Genomic DNA, 17,509 nt, shown 5'->3' on the forward strand with positions numbered 1-17,509 from the left:
TTTTACAAAAGACTCCTAAGAAAGTTTAGACTCTTGAAGAAGAACAATGTCAACTTGAGAGAATAAGATAAACTTTCTAATCCTACTACTCTTGTTAGGGAATTTAAACCCCTGACATTCCAAGACATAATCCTCGTAATGAAGCAAGAGAGCACGTCGCACTCCTGGTTCAAATAATAGGTGAAAAAGTCTCCAAAAGAGTCAATTGAATACCAACTTCAATTTCTTCCTTAACCTTACAAGCAATAGGCTTATGACCCCTTCTCTTGGGTGTTTTAATGACCGACACAAGATACACTAGGAAAAGAGAGCTCTTTAATTGCGAAATGGATAATTTCTAAGAAAAATTAAAGTAATTGGCAACAAACATACACTTTTGCTCAAAATCTTCATTCACAAACACACCTTCTTCCAATGAAATATCATCACAATCTTGAGTTGCAACCGAGATAATGACATTGCCAGACTGTAGACGACTATCTTGGCTAACCAACAAAGAAACAAAAGAGGACGAAATAGGGATAAAGGGTTGGCTACAAAATATCAAGTTTTGAATGATACCCTACTCTTCCAAAAGAGGAGAATCCTGACTCACCAAGGAGCGATCAACCCAATTAGAGGAAGAGATAAACAAATGGGAAATAATGGAAGCTAAAGATTCACCAAAAGACAGACCAAGCTCACCAGAAAAAGAATAAGAGCAAGAAAGTGCAAACTTGCCATCCATACCCAAAAAAGATAACAATAAAAGTGAAGAATGAAGAGGTGAGAAAATGGAGATAACCTCATGAATGGCTGACGAAACTTGTACCTCAGATCTCTGGCCCAAATCAAGCCAAGGAGAAGAAACATCAAACTCTTCCACAGAGCCAACATCACGAAAAGAATCATGGTTAACAAGAACCAAATAAAAAAGGATGAGATTCAGAAGCCAACTGATGACAAGCAAATGAACACAGCTGGATCATAATTAAAATATTGAAATATGTCATGCAACACTAGGAGAAAATTCTGGCATTGATGCAAAAAATGACCCAAAGAATTGGTATTCTTGGCAATAGTAGTGTCCTCCAAATATTGAATCTGTTGTACCCATGTACCAAATTTCAAACAAATTGAAATCTCTAAAGGAAAATGCTCCCTCTTCTGCATTAGAATACATACACTAACAACTAGATGTGACCGAACAAATTGAACAAAGTCATGCTGAACAAAAATGCTTAACTTATCAACAATAATCTCAACCAAAGAAGGATCTTTATATTCCAATGGAAGATTCATAAGCACAACCGACTAGGAATAAAATCACAACAGATCTTTTGAAACATCAAAATGGGGTGTCCAACCCATAGTAGTATTGCCAATCCCTTTGCAAAACCAACCCTTAAACTTATGCACATCTTCTTTATGATCATGGGAATAAAAAATTGCAACAAAGGCTAGAGAATCCTTATCAAACAAAAATAACTCTGCTAGGCCTACCCAATAACAACTAGCCCAAGAAAGCAAAGTCCCAAACTCCACTGAAGACTAGAGCATACCAATAAGTGCTGACGAACACAACAACTCCACCCTCGAGCTGATCAGAGAAAAAGGAAAAATACCCTAGGCTCGAAAAATCGACGAGACGAGCTACCCTAAATTGGGACATGCAAATCTTGAACCTAGGAAGGCAACGAAGGGAGTTAGGGCACAAACTCCCAACCTTTAGAGTGAAGAGAGCTCAACAGGGTTGAGAAGGGGGTTTTTAAACTTGGTTTCTATTCGAAGAAGACACAAACCGAGGAACTGGACTACCCAGTGACATGGAAATAGGTGATGCATGCTACGAATCTTGGCAAATGTCAAAAGGGGGTTGACAAACAAAATGCTTCTTAAGCTTGAACTTTTGAACAACAAACTGATGACACTTACCATGATAAACAGGATAATGGGCAAGAACACCAATAGAAGACTTACTAGGATGGACACCAGAAGAAGGTGAGGACCCATAATGCCTCTAAACACAAAAGCCCTAGGTGGAAAAGTAGGCCGAACCCTCACCTAATTTGCTCGGACTTGCGGCACAAAAAACTTTCCCAACTTCACACTATCCCTCCAAACTCCTTGTCGAAGAACCCATTATGGCAAATGGCTAGAAGATTTCAAAAATGCCAACTCTTCCTCATCAATAGGGAAACCACCCCAACACAAATTATTCATAATGTGAATCCACCTTCACTTTTGAAGAAACTACCTGTAAATCATGCTCTTGTCAAGCAACCAACCCTATATTCTTCTGCCAAGTAGCTAGCCCATGCAGACCCTGATAGGAATCACCTGCATATTCATCCAACTCATCAATCACAATCACCATCCTCACATAAAGTGAAATCTTAAGAAGAGACTAAAGGTAATTTAATAAATTAAATTCAAATTAATAATAATAATAACATGTTAATAAGTAAAAATAATAATATAATTTAAGATACTTGATTTACTTATAAAGTCCTTATTATAAACATCAAAATTATCTTTAATTTATAATCAAAATTTTAAAACTAAAATAAATATTGTTTAAAATTTCTTTGACAACAATTTAAATTATTTTACATCAATTACTATTTTATTTTAAAGTTAGTCCCAAGATAAAATATTCATATTTCTAGAATTATCAAAACCATTTCTTTAAATCACTTAAAAAATCTAATCAAACATATATATATATTTTTAAAATAAAGAAAAAATATTCTAAAGAATGAAAAGAAAAGTGAGAAACTATTGACTCTATGGTACCAAAGTTTCCAATGGTCTTGGATAAGGTGTTATCTATGGAATGACAAATTTACATTAAATATAGTTTGAGCAAAGTGTAAGATGGGAAAATCTAAAGAATAGCCTTTAATAGTCATCCACACTTTTGTAATGCTCCAAAACCTATATTTGTAAAATTAGTCTATATTTCTTGAAGTCACTAGAAACTTGATTTATTCCTCTAGTTGAGTGGTAAAAATATAAGGATAGAAAAATACATCAACATATTTAATGCCTTTGGTAGGTTTTCATCTTTAAAAACAAATTGAATTTTGTCTACCAAAATTAGTATAATCAAATTAAAGGGAAAAAAATTGTATAACGATAAAATATTTAAAATAGATATAGACACCATAAGTTGCATAAATTCTATAGTATCCGCCTTTTATAAGAACTACTATAATTTCTTATTCCATTGATAAGTATGAGCCATTTTTCGTAAGTAGTGGTTCACACAAACGCATCTCTCATGAGAATGAATGGAACACTTTACACTCATTGGATCTAGGTGATGCTCACAGAGGTGAAAGAATTGGACATCCCACAAGGTCACCCATCCCATTACTACTCCAGCTTGAACGCGTTTAACTACAAAGTTTCCTTCATGGTAAAACCTACTCTACTTGTAACCCCATTATGCAAACCATTCACCAATTGTTATGCCTTGTGAACCAGTGGTTCATCCTACCTCCTTCTCTCATCCCAATAATGAATCACACTTACCAATAATACACAATCAAATGGAGAAACAAAAATCAATATAAGATATTTTCTTACGGGACAGGTTAATCTCCATCCAGAATGCACTGAAAACAAAACAAAGTCAAACTTTTTTTTCTACCAGGTTCACAAAAGTGTAGTGTTTTTTTAAGCTATTTTTTTGTTATTTTTGACTCCAAACTATGCATATCATGATGATCAAATGCTGAAATTTTCATAAAAATCTATGATGTTTTGGATTTTCTGAAAATTAGCCAATTGTACGGTTTGGATGGAGGATAGTCGCATGCTTTTCTTATTGTATTATTTGATTATTTTTATATATTTGTATTGAAGCCGTATCTAATTCAATATGGCTCTCTGGCCAATTTGTACCCGCTCTTTAACTACAGTAGGTAGGCACCTCTTTATGGGCAACAGTTCTCTGAGATAAAATATCATCCTACACAAGGAAAATATCCCCCCAAAAAAACCCTCTCTGTGGACAATGATGATGGAAATAGGCATGCTATACTGTATGGCCTTTCTGGTTTTTCTCTGGAAATCTCTTTGCCTCTTCTCTAGGACTAGACGATTCCGTTACATTGCTTCCCTCTCTCTTTCTCCAACACACAACACCCTTCTTCTCTTCAAGATCACCAATTTCGTGGAGTTCAACTTTCTCTCAGAAAAGGCTGTAACAACTGAAAACCACAGAAAATGCCAGATATGCAAACCACCCCAAGATGCGGAAAAAATGAAATTTGAAAAGTCAAAGTCAATTTTATTCACATAACTATATAATTCAATATCCATTACTTAGATGGAAAAATCTATACATATCGACAAATAGTCAAGAATAACTGGAATCACGTTTATTATTACATATCACCAAAAATTTTTAATTCACTTGAAAATGCAAAACTGACCACGTATTGATACCATATACAGAGAAAAGTACAAATGGTGGAAATAAATCATATGAACATAACATCTTTGCCAAAACTATGTCGTCGAGCACGTCAAATATGAATGTATCTTCAGTACATCATATGATATAAAGTATATATAACATAAATCATATAAAATAGCATGCCATCAAACCTTTCCATTTGCATGTAATCCTCATCTCCGAGCCATCAGAACTATGTCCATCCGCTATCATGAGACGGAAGAGTGGTCCAGACGCTTTTACCGCCCAACCATGGAGTGGTTAGCTCCCTGAGGTTCTCCGATTAAGAAAAACTACCCAACCCTTACATGAGAAGGCTAGCAACTCGGCACAATTGGATCAAAAAGATCTGGTGTAGCCTTTGTGCCTAATCTACTTACACATATGTCTAGTAGAAACATACACAAGGATGAGGAAGAGGGAAAACAAATATAAATAACCAATGTATCTCAATCATATGCATAACTATTTTAAGCTTGGTCAAGCAAATAACCAGTGTAATGTAAAAGTACTGGCAGGTAGAAATGAAAGAATAATAAGACCTTCAATTTTCTACCCTCCCTTTTTAGTCCACATTCAACACCCTTCTAAAATAAATTACTTCCTTAAGAAGTATAGTTAGGTCAAATGAATAACTTAATTATATTTTATTTAATATAATTAAAATAAAATAATTAATTGCATACTTATCATATCTACGCATACATGTGTTGCAATGTTTTGGCTAGTAATAATAAATTATAAAAGATCTAACTATTGATCATTTTCTTACGCTTCCTTCAATTACTGTCACAAATTTTTTTTTTTTTAAAAATGAATTGTTGTTATATAACTTTGTAACTAATTTTGTCCTTGACTTCAACCGGAAACTATAATTTTTATTCAAAATACTGCTCTTAACTTTATTGGTGTATTTTTTTTTATCGTTGATTTTGATGGTTCAATTGTAATAAAATCGAAGTTAATTTAAATCTGTACAGTACGCTATATTTTCTACTATTCTAATTTTCCTCAAGAAAATAAATATAAGAAATACAATATCTATAAAGACATTATACTCTGTAATGTTTCAAAACAGAGTGCTAAAAAAACTTTGACTGAAGAATGATGCAATTCATATAAACAAACAAAAGTCTGATCTATGGGTTAATAGAAAGAAATAACAATCTCTGTTTTTAAACCACCGCCTTTCAGATCTATCTATAAAACAAAATCCAAACACAAGATGCACATAACCTACTATCGCTTCCCAATTACTTCTTTTAACACACAAAAAAAATAAAATCTCAATTTTCCGGCTATCTTTATTTTAACACTCTTTTTCTTCAAACTGAAGTTTCTTTAAATTGTCTAATTAAATTCTTAATTTCTCCATTGTCACTCTAAATACAATTTTTGTTTGACGTTTTTTTTTTTTTTTTATAAAATAGCAACAAGATCCAAAATAAAAACAAGATCCGAACACTACAAAACGTTCTTCTTTCCGCACTACATACACTATAAACACTGTAAAACGTTTTTAATACAGCATTGCATAATTTTTTTTTATACACCCAGTTCTATAAAACACGATATCTTTTATTCTTAAATACTAGTGCTCATACTCATTAGCTGCACAAATTAAACAGAACAGAGATCTGCAACTATGTTCTAGCTAAAGAAAATTAGATCACTTACCTTTTTTTTTTAAGCAACTCTTCCTTAAATTCTATGCCCGAGGGTCACGCAGAGCCTCTGAAATTCTTTTTCCAAAAGTTGTATCACCAATCAAACTGCTATCTCTCTCTCTTTACCATTCTCTTCTCTTTTATAGCCAAAACCGTTTCTTAACATGCATCCATTCAACTGCAAAAATAATCTTTTTTTCAAAGATTAAATTCCTCTCTCCCTTTTTCCAGCATGTTTTCTTAATCTTTTATCCACTTTTCTGAAAAGCTCCCCTTCAAAAAATCGGCTTCCTCTCTTTAAAAATCGTTTCCTTCCATGCTTCCCTTTCCAATTCAGCCAGCACTTGTATATATCAAAACATTTTCTCCCCCTTCTCTTCGAGTTTTACTCCCTTAAATCCGCCTTTTCCCTTGCAATTAGTTCAGTCAGCTCTTTATGCCAGCGGGACATCTTCTCTCAATTGTTATTCTTCTTTTTTTTATGAGATTGCCAAGTTTCCTCTCTTTTGATTTTATGGTTACCACTTGTCCAAGAATATTAAATAAACTTCAAGTTCTATTAAAGCTTCTACATCAAATTCAAATCCATTAAATTTAATATAGAAAAACTATTTATTACCATTTAATTTTCTGACTAACTTCTTGTCATTTCAAATTCATGCTTGTAGTTACTAAGGAAAAATAAATTGAGAGTTTAATATTTATTTTATAATCTAACTTATAATATTACTAAAGAAATCATATTTAATCATTCAATTATTCATTTATTCGTTTATGCTACACAATCATAAATTAAACGTTAATCCATCTAGATAAATTAAAAATCAAAGCAAATTATTTAAATTCAAATAAAAACAACTAAGTGTGTGCGCGCGGCTACACCATACAAATCTCGGACCAACCTTGCCAAGGAGCTAAACTCCTCTACCTCAACCACCCTTTTGCCTTTAGTATCTGCACACTCACAAACTCGACATCAACTAATGCGTCAGAAATATCATCATCATAATTAATATAAAAAAATCTTAAATACAAGTTTTTTTTTTTAAACATTCAACATTCATCATCAGATATAAACATATACATGAAGTCACAATTTTACCCGTCATGTCGATATCTCATAAGCTCAACATATAACGACTTATCATAATGACAAAATAATTAAAATTACCATCTAATAACATATATGATGAAATTCTAATCATAGTCTATAAAGTATTCGACTCAAGTCGAGTCATACATAGTCTTAGCCAAAAGGTCAATCACACAATTAAGTCCGTATAAAAAGCATGTCGAAATTTGAGTCGTGACAAAGGCTCTCAATTTTGCACTCTTCAAAACTTTCGCCATTCCTTCCATCTCCAAATTACTGCACCAAACTCATCGATTCTCCTCCCCTACAATCATCAAACACTACGACGACACGACAATTCTCATTCAAGAATTTGTTCTTCACCATGTCGACATCGCCAGGGGATCTTGCGCAATCCAACGCCTCAATTTCATCCATGGGCACTACAAAATCCCCAACGATGATTACTTGTACACTCTCTCTTTGTTAATTCTCGAGCCCATCAGATTTGCAGACAAGTAATCAATCTCCAAGATCACTTTTTTATTAGCTCTTTCATGTTTTTTTTCACAAAGATTGGATAAAGATTTCATGTGGGCATTTGTGAAATTGCAAGTATGGATACAGAAAGTGGAGTGAAGGGGAGAAAAGGGCACAGTTTGTTGTGTGGCATGACATTGGAGTTCGCATGGGCATCAAAAGCATTCCACAGAGTTTGGAGGAGATGGGTCAATTTAAGACGCATTATGAACCTTTGAACATGGTTTATTCATATTCCAACAGAGCGATTAGGGATACCACGTTGGATTTGTTGTTGTCCAACGTGGCATTTTTCCTGCAGCCCCTGGTGAAGCAGATTGTGTTTGCTCTGTTTGATGAGAGGCTGTTGGAGGCCATGGGATATCCATGTCAACCAGTGTGGCTCGTTTGGACTGTGGAGAATGTTGTGAGATTGTGTAGTAGCACTTTTGTGAGCTGGTTTTTGCCAGCGCGACTGATGAGTTGGTCAAAGGAAAGGATTCCATTGGAGGAACAGGGAGAAGAAGAGAAGGTGTATAAATTGAGATATCAGGTGTCCAAGCCATGGAGTTATCCAGATGGGTACAAGGTGAGCAATGTGGGAGATGTAGCGGCTGGTCGCATGGGCAAGTAAACTAAGGGCCCCTTGCTTTGTCCCTTTAATTATTTGCGATAGGGGGTTTTGAGGCGTAATCTATTGTTTGGGTTGACAAAATGAGAATTGGAATTTGGGAAAATTATAATTCTGTATCCTCATTTATCCCCCAATTCGAGGATTCGGTCTTCCTTCCAAATAGTTGGTATTGCTCAAATACCTATTTTAATTCCAATTTTGGAAAAACAAGCACTCCAAATTAATAAAAACAAACTTTTTTTCATGTCCACCAGCTCAAACAATGTGCTTCAAAAGCTCGGTTCTCATTCACAAACTGTGAATAAACAAAACCACTGATTCTGAGTATGTTCTATGTTGTTTTACTTCTTTTTATCATGTATTGCCAAGGAAAATAAGCAATAGTCTATAAATTGTCGTGAATCCTTTATTTGATGCACCCACGACATAATAATCAGTGAAGTTTGTAGCACATAATTCCTTTTATGTTGTAGCAGTCTTATTTGTCATTTTGACAATATTGTAATAGATTCTAATGCACTCACACGATATTAGGAATATGTGATTCAACCTGTTCCTAATTGACAGAGCCACGGTGTGGGAAAATGTATTATGGACTAATGTAATGAAATCAGTTAGTTAAAGTTTCCATTCTTTTTTCATTGTATTTGGTTTTTCCAAACTACACAACACTCCATCAGACCGAACACAGACCCATTGTCTCAGCTCTGCTATGAGGTCATGACCCTAACTTGTAACTTCACGCGGAACTCCAATACCATAGGATGAAGGACAAGTTATGGAGATGAATGTTACCAGTTTTTATGATCAAAGCCGCATGGAGTGTTGAATGTGATGGATTAAAAAAATATTTCATTCATGTTGAAATTTAAAGATTAAAAAAATTTGCTTATTCTAGTTGGTATTCTAGTTCTGGAAATGTGCAACCAAATGGTGGAAACGTGTATTCTCATAATGAATTCTTGGTGAATCAAATGGTCCTAAATCAAATCCTCAAAACAACAATCTGGATTTCAAGTTCCAGAATCTCAAATCAAGGTTTCCGAATGCCAATTCTCGAATCATATTCCAGCAACCAAATGGGTCCTTGGCTATGGGGCAATGATGATGTATTCATTTTTAGTGTCCATATTTAAAAGTCAATATACAGATAGTAGATTGCTACAATTTATGAAAATTATATGGATTGATTTTAGATTAGATTGTGCATATATTTTTTATATTAATGTCTCAAATCATATTATGTGTTTTCTTAGAGTTGATGTATCAACGCTTTGGATCACACTCTATGATCTCTCTTTCTTTCTAATCAAAGTTGATGCAAAAATTGTATGCAAAATCTAATTTAGATGCACTCCAAACAAGTTGAGTATATTTATATGTTATGAAAGTGTATATAAATAGTCTTTTAGATTTGTCCATTTAATTCTTAAATTAATAAATTATTATTAGTCTTTACATGATATATATATATATATATAATAATGTTTTGGTTAATTCTTATCAATTAATTTATAAAATTAATATTTTTGTTAATTCTAAGCAATCATATTAAATAAAAAATTATTCTAAATTCTAAAATTTAAGAAACTTTATTTTTAAAATATATTTCTACACATGTATTTCTAGCACCAATCTTCATAAAGTTTGATTATTTTTAAACTAAAAATAAGCAAAGAAATTCATGACCCTCTTTGCCTAATATTATAGCCCAATTTTCATGTTGGCTCTTGTTTGAGCTCATGGAATTTCTCGGTAGATCCCTATTAGACAACCTTTAATTGTTGTTTCACCTACAGATTCTGGTGTGCTGAATCAAAACCTTTAGTCAGTATTTCACCTGCAGATTCCAATGTGTTGAAAGCCCTATCAGAGTTATTGAAATCACTCTAGATATCGCCAATTACAATGGTAGCCTAACTCTAACCATCGTCAAATTGACAACTGCAGTTTTTGAATCTCTCTAGCAACTTTTTCAACGTGTTGATCCAATCGCCATTGCATTGGATTTAAAATTTCTATCCTTAATAGGATCTCCTCTCCAAAACCCCAACTAAGGCTTGTTTGAACATGCCCAAGCTTGCAACATAATCAACAAAGAGCTTCTGAATCCTAGCAACAAGCATAGAGAGAATCTCAGGGGACTGCATAATCATGGAACTTATTGTCATGGTCTTCATGTTAATGCTCACTGGATAGGGGAGAGGACAGTACTTGAACGTGTTTCAATAGTTGTGATAGTAGTTGTTCACTTGATACCTACACTTATTGACTTAATGTCCAATTTTTTTGACAACATTGTACCAATACTTGTGACTTTAAAGTTGTTAGTACAATGTTAACTACCCAAATTTGAATAAAATGTACCCTTAGTTATAAAAATTAACCAATGATGTGATGCCACATCAACTATTCAACTATGGGTACCCTTTATGCATGGCCATTGGTCTTACTTTTTTTTGGGTTGTTTTGGACAACTTGGCAAAAAGTATGTTGATGTGGCATCATAACAAGTGACATGGACTTGAAACCTTAGTTTTAAGTAGGTGACTCACCAAATAAGCTACTGTAAAAAATTGGGAGCGATTTGAAATTTTTACGTAAGGTTTTGATAAGTGCGAAGTTAGGGTGTTCAAGTACTGGGTCCTCTCCCCTAGGCCATGGCATTAGGATTAGAGAGACAAAAATAATAATTACATGAAAATATAACCAATATTAGAAAAAAGTTAAGCACACAAAAGATAACACAAGATACAAAGATTTCACGTGGTTCATCCAATCCCTAGGCTATGTCCACCAAACAACAAGTCCAATATTATAATCCAGTGATTTCAACTTGATTACAATCTCCAATGTCTTGCAACTCAATACCACCGCAAGAAGCTAGTAAATCATCATACATCATAAAATTCTTAACCCAGGCCATTTTATACAAGTTTTTTCTTGCTTACAAAATTAGCACTGGAATAAGTCGTCCAATAGAAAAAAAATTAACTCTCCATGCCTTTTACAGTAGTAAATTCATTTTTGGCAAACCCTAGGACCCCACATGGGGCACTACCCCTTCACCTCGAGTAGGGCGCTACCTAGGACCTCGCAAGGGGTGTTGCCCCTTGACCCCTAGCATGGGGACGTTGCCCCTGAGGCCTCCTAAAAAATTATTGGGGGAAACTGCACTGAATGAAGTAGGGAAAAACTAACCATTGAGTCTGATTAGGTTCCACATAACAATAATCTTCCACTTGGAGACTGGTCAAACTACACAAGATAACACATGGATGATCTCACTGTGCTCTCCAGTTCAAAACTAGTATAGTGGATACTCCTTGGTTTTGCACCCCAACAACTAGAAAACACTAAAGAATAACAAAAATACCCAATTTTTCTTTAATGAACCAATAAAAATACCTCTCCAAAGAAATTCTCAATTCTCAACTTCAAAATTTTCCATTGTATACATTGATGTAAAGCTAAAATTTCTACTCTCTCATGTAATTTTTTCATCCCCATCACCTATGAATATCATTTGTACATTGTAATCTAATGTTGATTCAAAAAGAAAAAAAAATGTAGGAAAAATCTGACATGCTTATCTAGAAAGTGCCAAACATGAAGGCAAAATCCTAAAGGGATAAAGCTTCCTTCCAATTTCTCTTGTTTTTTGGAACAACACAAAATTCTTTGTGAAAGGATGGGACTCTATTAGGAGTCAATTACAATGCATTCGGTACATAAGTCCCTATCAAAGAAAATACCCCTATTAGGAGACCTTGAAGGTTGTTAGAAGGTTCTAACCTTATTAAAGGTTAAAGGGAGAACAACTAAACTCACTTTCTAAATTTCTCTAGCAACTACAAAGATCAACACTTAAGGATAACATATCCAAAATATTGAACTCATTAAACTGCAACTCTATTGCCAATACAATTCATTTGATGCTCAATACCATGTACCAAATCAATCTCTCCTCTACTCTGATTGTCTAGAAATCAACCTTGCATCCTATAATCACATACACAAATCATAGATATCTTCCATCCAAAAGAAAATATCTTTCCTCTATACTCAAGACTAAAAATAATGAAACACAAAATTAAAGGGTCAAGGGTGTTTCATTCTAGTGAGAGCTATACGATAAAAAATGTTATGATTAGTATCCAAGTGGAAAGTCTGATCAATATCCAAGTGTAATATTGTTGTTGTGGAGTATGTTCATCAATACAACACATAACCAGAATATCCAAGCTCCAACCAACTTGGATTCCTAACAATGTTTCAAAGATAGTGCCAAAGAAGAAGATGAACTCCTCTTCAACTTCAATTTGTATTCAAGACTGAAAATAATGAAACACAAAACAATATGGTCTAAGGTGTTTCATTTCAGTTAGAGCTATATGATCAACAATGTTATCATCATTATCTAAGTGAAAGATTGTTTTTGTGGAGTCTAATCATCAATACAACACATAACCAAAATATCCAAGTTCCAACCAACTTTTATTCCTAACAATGTTTACAAAGATAGTGTCAAAGAAGAAGATGAACTCCTCTTCAACTTCAGTTTGTATTCAAGACTGAAAATAATGAAATATAAAACAATAAGGTCCAGGGTGTTTCATTCCAATGAGAGTTATAGGATAAAAAATGTGACGATCAATATCCAAGTGGAAGATTGTTGTTGTGGAGTCTGATTAGTATCCAAGAGGAATATTGTTGTTGTGGATTTTGATCAACCTCTTTGTGGGATATTGTTGTTATAGAGCCTAATTAGACAAAAAGGTTAAAGTTCCCCACTTTTATCACTTAAGTTTCCCTTCAAATTAATCACTAGGGGTTTGTGAGAAACACCTCTTATGGGGTTTTGGGGCTTACATATTCTATAGAATGACATATTATAACCCTCTTTTTTTAACCAACATATGTGTTGATAAAATGGCTTAGGGTTAGGTTTTTTCATATGAGAACTCTATAGTAGGTTGCATTTATATTCAGTTGTAAGGCGTTGTAGATTATAATAGATTCTATTTATTATATTTAATAAATTAGACTCTTTATAATTTTGTGGATGTAGCTCAAGATTGAGTGAGCCATGTTAAATTTTTGTGGATTCTTATCCATTTCTTTACCTTTTATCCCTCTACTTTATTAGTTAAATTTGCATGTAATCATTAGATATTAGTCTTCTGAATCCTCACAGTAGTACCACTCAAAGACAATTATAAAATTGTGATCACACACACACACACACACACACACACACACACGCGCGCGCGCGCGCGACAGTGTGTGTGTGCGTGCGTGCGTGCGACAGTGTGTGTGTGCGTGCGTGCGTGCGTGCGTGCGTGTGTGCGTGCGTGCGTGCGTGCGTGCGTGCGTGCGTGCGTGCGTGTGTGTGTGTGTGTGTGTGTGTGTGTGTGTGTGTGTGTGTGTGTGTGTGTGTGTGTGTGTGTGAATTTCAACTCTTTCTAAATACTTGACTCTTTGTGACTTACCCCTTTTATGAAATTTGAATCATGAATTTTTTATCTCCATTTGGATGTCATCACCATGGATTTATCTTAGAGAAGAAATAATTTTGCATTCTAGATTCCTTGACTATCTTTATGAAGCTAATATACTTCGATATTTAACTAATGTGAATGAATAGATGTATTAGTAGTAGAGTCAATATCATCAATATTTTAAAAAAGGAAAAAGGAAAAATAGGTGAAGGATACCAAGTATCACAGAAGAAAATTAATGTGCACAGGATCATATTAGATGGTAGGTACATTCTTCATTGTCTCTAAATATGTGGAAGACACCACATGTTGTGGGTATTCATTACAGTAGATGAATATAAAGGATTCTCATGCTAAATAAAATTATTATAATGATAAAAAAAATTGAATTGATGATACCAAATATTGTCAATGGTTAATGCTATTACTTATAATTAGTTTATTTGTGTCACTTATTTTTCTATTTTTTTGTTGTATTTTAGTATGCCTCTTTCATTTGATTCTAGATTATTTTGGTGTCTTGGGATCTTTGTCCTATCTTTACTTTTGAAAAACTATCTTCAAAATAATTTAGAAGACCTATAATATAATTTTAAAAATAAATAAAAAATAAATTTTTAAACATTAAATTGCTATTTCAAATTGTACAAAGCAATCTCAAAAACCTCTATTTTACTTTTAAAATATTAAGACTAATTTTATTATGTTTTTATTGAATATGTTGAAACTAATCTCAAGATCACCTTTTATTTTGAATGATTATCCTTAAACATCACATGAAAAAAATTGAAAGAAAAGGGAAAAAGCTAATTTTAACTATTTAAGACTTTTGACTTAAGAATCTAGACTTAATGTGTGATGCTTAAGCCATGAATTTTTCTTTACTGCCTATCAAATTGCACAACTTAAATCAAGATGAAACATTGTTGGCTTTGTATTTCTAATGTGATATTTCTTAGCATACAATTTAAATTAGGGCGGCCCATTGTTGGCTTTGTGTTTGTGATGTGATATTTCTTAGAACATAATACACAATCATTATGACATATACACTTTCAATGTTAGCGTAATACCTTTGTCATTTAACCATTTGTCTCATATTTATAGTAAAGATAGCCTGGAAAACTTGTGAGTTGTAATATCTTGAATTCTTATAAACAGTTGAAAAAAATTCTTACATTTTTTTCATGTAAATATAATAACTATAAAAACTCCAACTACAAGTGCAAACAACAAAGTAGTTAATTTGATGTAAGTGCAAACTCCAAATTTGAAGCTTTGTAGGTACCGAAACAACTATGTAAAAGCCCTTTGTTTTTATTGTCATTCTAAGTTTAACATAGCAACTAGCAAAACAACAAAAACTTATTGTTTTGAAGTTTATATAACTACTCCTCAATCAAGATTTCATAAATAAATAAATTGGCTAATCCATCTATAAATTGTAACATCATTATTATCTCTACAAAATAGATAATTGAGTGCACAAATGGCAAATGGGGATGTGTATGTGCTTTATTATTATTGGTCATGGTCTCTTCAACTTTTATTTCTGGTAAAATATTTATGCATTCTTCTTCTTAACATTATCAGATTTCCACAATCTATTTGAAATGTGTAAATTTTGTTTCTGAATAAAATTGTATATATATATTTTTAGTATCAACGTTTTGAATCACACTAGGTGATCCATCAACAGAATGTATAATCCCAAAGTTGATACTAAAAAACCTTACACCATCAATTCAAAAATTAAATTTACATTCTTCTTCTTCTCTTAAACTTTTATTGATTTTATAAATAGATATTGATAAAGAACAGTTTACTAATTTGAAATTTGTTTGTAATTATAAAGAGAGCATGGTATTTGATGAATGCTCTAGATATTGTGGAGATTATAGAGTTACATATAAAGGGGATGTGATCCTTTTACAAGTAGATGTGATCATACATGCAAGAGATCTGATAATGTTGAGTTTGGGAAATGCAGTAAAAGAACTTTTGTATGGTATTACATCTGTTATAAACCTTGTTAGAATACCAATGCTATGATTTCACTATTTTTATGAATAAACTAGCGTATATATACCTATAGGTATATATTATGCTAAGAGTAATCATTTTCGAGGCACCTATTTTTATTTAATCCCAATGTTATTTTAATCAGAGTTGGGATTTATGAAAATAAAAATAGGTGCCTCAAGAATGATTACTCTCGGCATTATATATATAAGCTAGTGGCATTCGTGGCGCAATAGGAAAAATATTTACTTTTTATTTATATTTTAATAAGGTTATTATAAAATTGTTAATTAATTTTTAATTAGAGTTGTATAAAGTCACTATAAAATTATGCTTAAAAACATTTTTTCAAAATTTACATATGGAGTTTAATATAGATAAAAAATAAATAATTTTATTTTTGGGATATTGTAATGGGAAATGTTATAGTCAAACATAGATATATGGTTAGAGACAAAGTTACCATTATAGTTAATGTTAACCTCAGGGATAGAATTAGGGTTAGGGTTAGCATTAGGGTTAGGGTTGGAGTTAGGTTAGGGTTTGAGTTATGGTTAAGGTTAGGGTTTGAGTTATGGTTATTGTTATTGTTAGAGTTATGGTTAAGGTTCAGATTAGAGTTATGTTTATGGTTAAGGTTAGGGTTAGAGTTATGGTCATGGTTAAGGGTAGGGTTAGAGTTATGGTCATGGTTAGGGTTAGGGTTATAGTAAGGCTAGGGTTAGGGTTTTAGTTAGGGTTAAGGTTAGAGTTAGGGTTAAGGTTTGTGTTAGGATTAAAGCTAGGGTTATGGTTAGGGTTAGAGTCCAACTATGGTAGAGTTAGATTTAGGGTTTGAGTTAGGGGTAGAGTTATGTTTATGGTTAAGGTTAGGATTAGAGTTATGCTCATGGTTAAGGTTAGGGTTAGAGTTATGGTTATAGTTAGGTTAGGGTTAGGGTTATTGTAGGGCTAGGGTTACGATTATGGTTAGTATTTGAGTTAGGGTTAAGGTTAGAGTTAGGATTAGGGTAGGGTTTGAATCAGGATTAAAGTTAGAGTTAGGGTTAGGGTTTGAGTCAAGATTAAAGTGGAGTTAGATTTAGGGTTAGAGTTAGGGATAGAGTTATGTTTATGGTTAAGGTTAGGGTTAGAGTTATGCTCATGGTTAAGGTTAGGGTTAGAGTTATGGTTATGGTTATGGTTAGGGTTTTAGTAGGGCTAGGGTTAGGGTTAGGGTTGGGGTTTGAGTCAGGGTTAAGGTTAGAGTTATGGTTAGGGTTAGGTTTTGAGCCAGGATTAAAGTTAGGGTTAAGGTTATGGTTAGAGTCCAATTATGGTAGAGTTAGATTTAGGGTTAGAGTTAAGGGTAGATTAATGTTTATGGTTAAGGTTAGTGTTAAGGTTAGAGTTAGAGTTAAGGTCAAGGTTAAGGTTATAATTAGGGCAAGGGTTAGTGTTAAGGTTAGGGTTAGGGTTAGAGTTAGAGTTAGTGTTATCATTAGGATTAAAATTAAGGTGAGGGATAGGGTTTGAATTAGAGTTAGTGTTAGATTTAGGGTTATTGTTAGGGTTAGGTTTACAATTAGAGCTAGAGTTAGGGTTAAGGTTAGAGTTACAATTAGGGTTAGGGTTAGGGTTAGGTTTAGGATTAGAGTTAGAGTTAGGATT

The 17,509-nt window shown here is 33.3% G+C and overlaps 1 pseudogene; it reads left to right on the plus strand.

Moving 5' to 3' along the window:
- Positions 1 to 4,006: 4,006 nt before the first annotated feature.
- On the plus strand, positions 4,007 to 8,378 carry LOC149540589 (ER-bound oxygenase mpaB-like; annotated as a pseudogene).
- The last annotated feature ends 9,131 nt before the right edge of the window (positions 8,379 to 17,509 follow it).

The sequence above is a fragment of the Cupressus sempervirens genome, chromosome 9 (genome assembly GCF_028749045.1).
Source record: "Cupressus sempervirens isolate cs-2001-9-10 chromosome 9, ASM2874904v1, whole genome shotgun sequence".
Classification (NCBI taxonomy): Eukaryota; Viridiplantae; Streptophyta; class Pinopsida; order Cupressales; family Cupressaceae; genus Cupressus; species Cupressus sempervirens.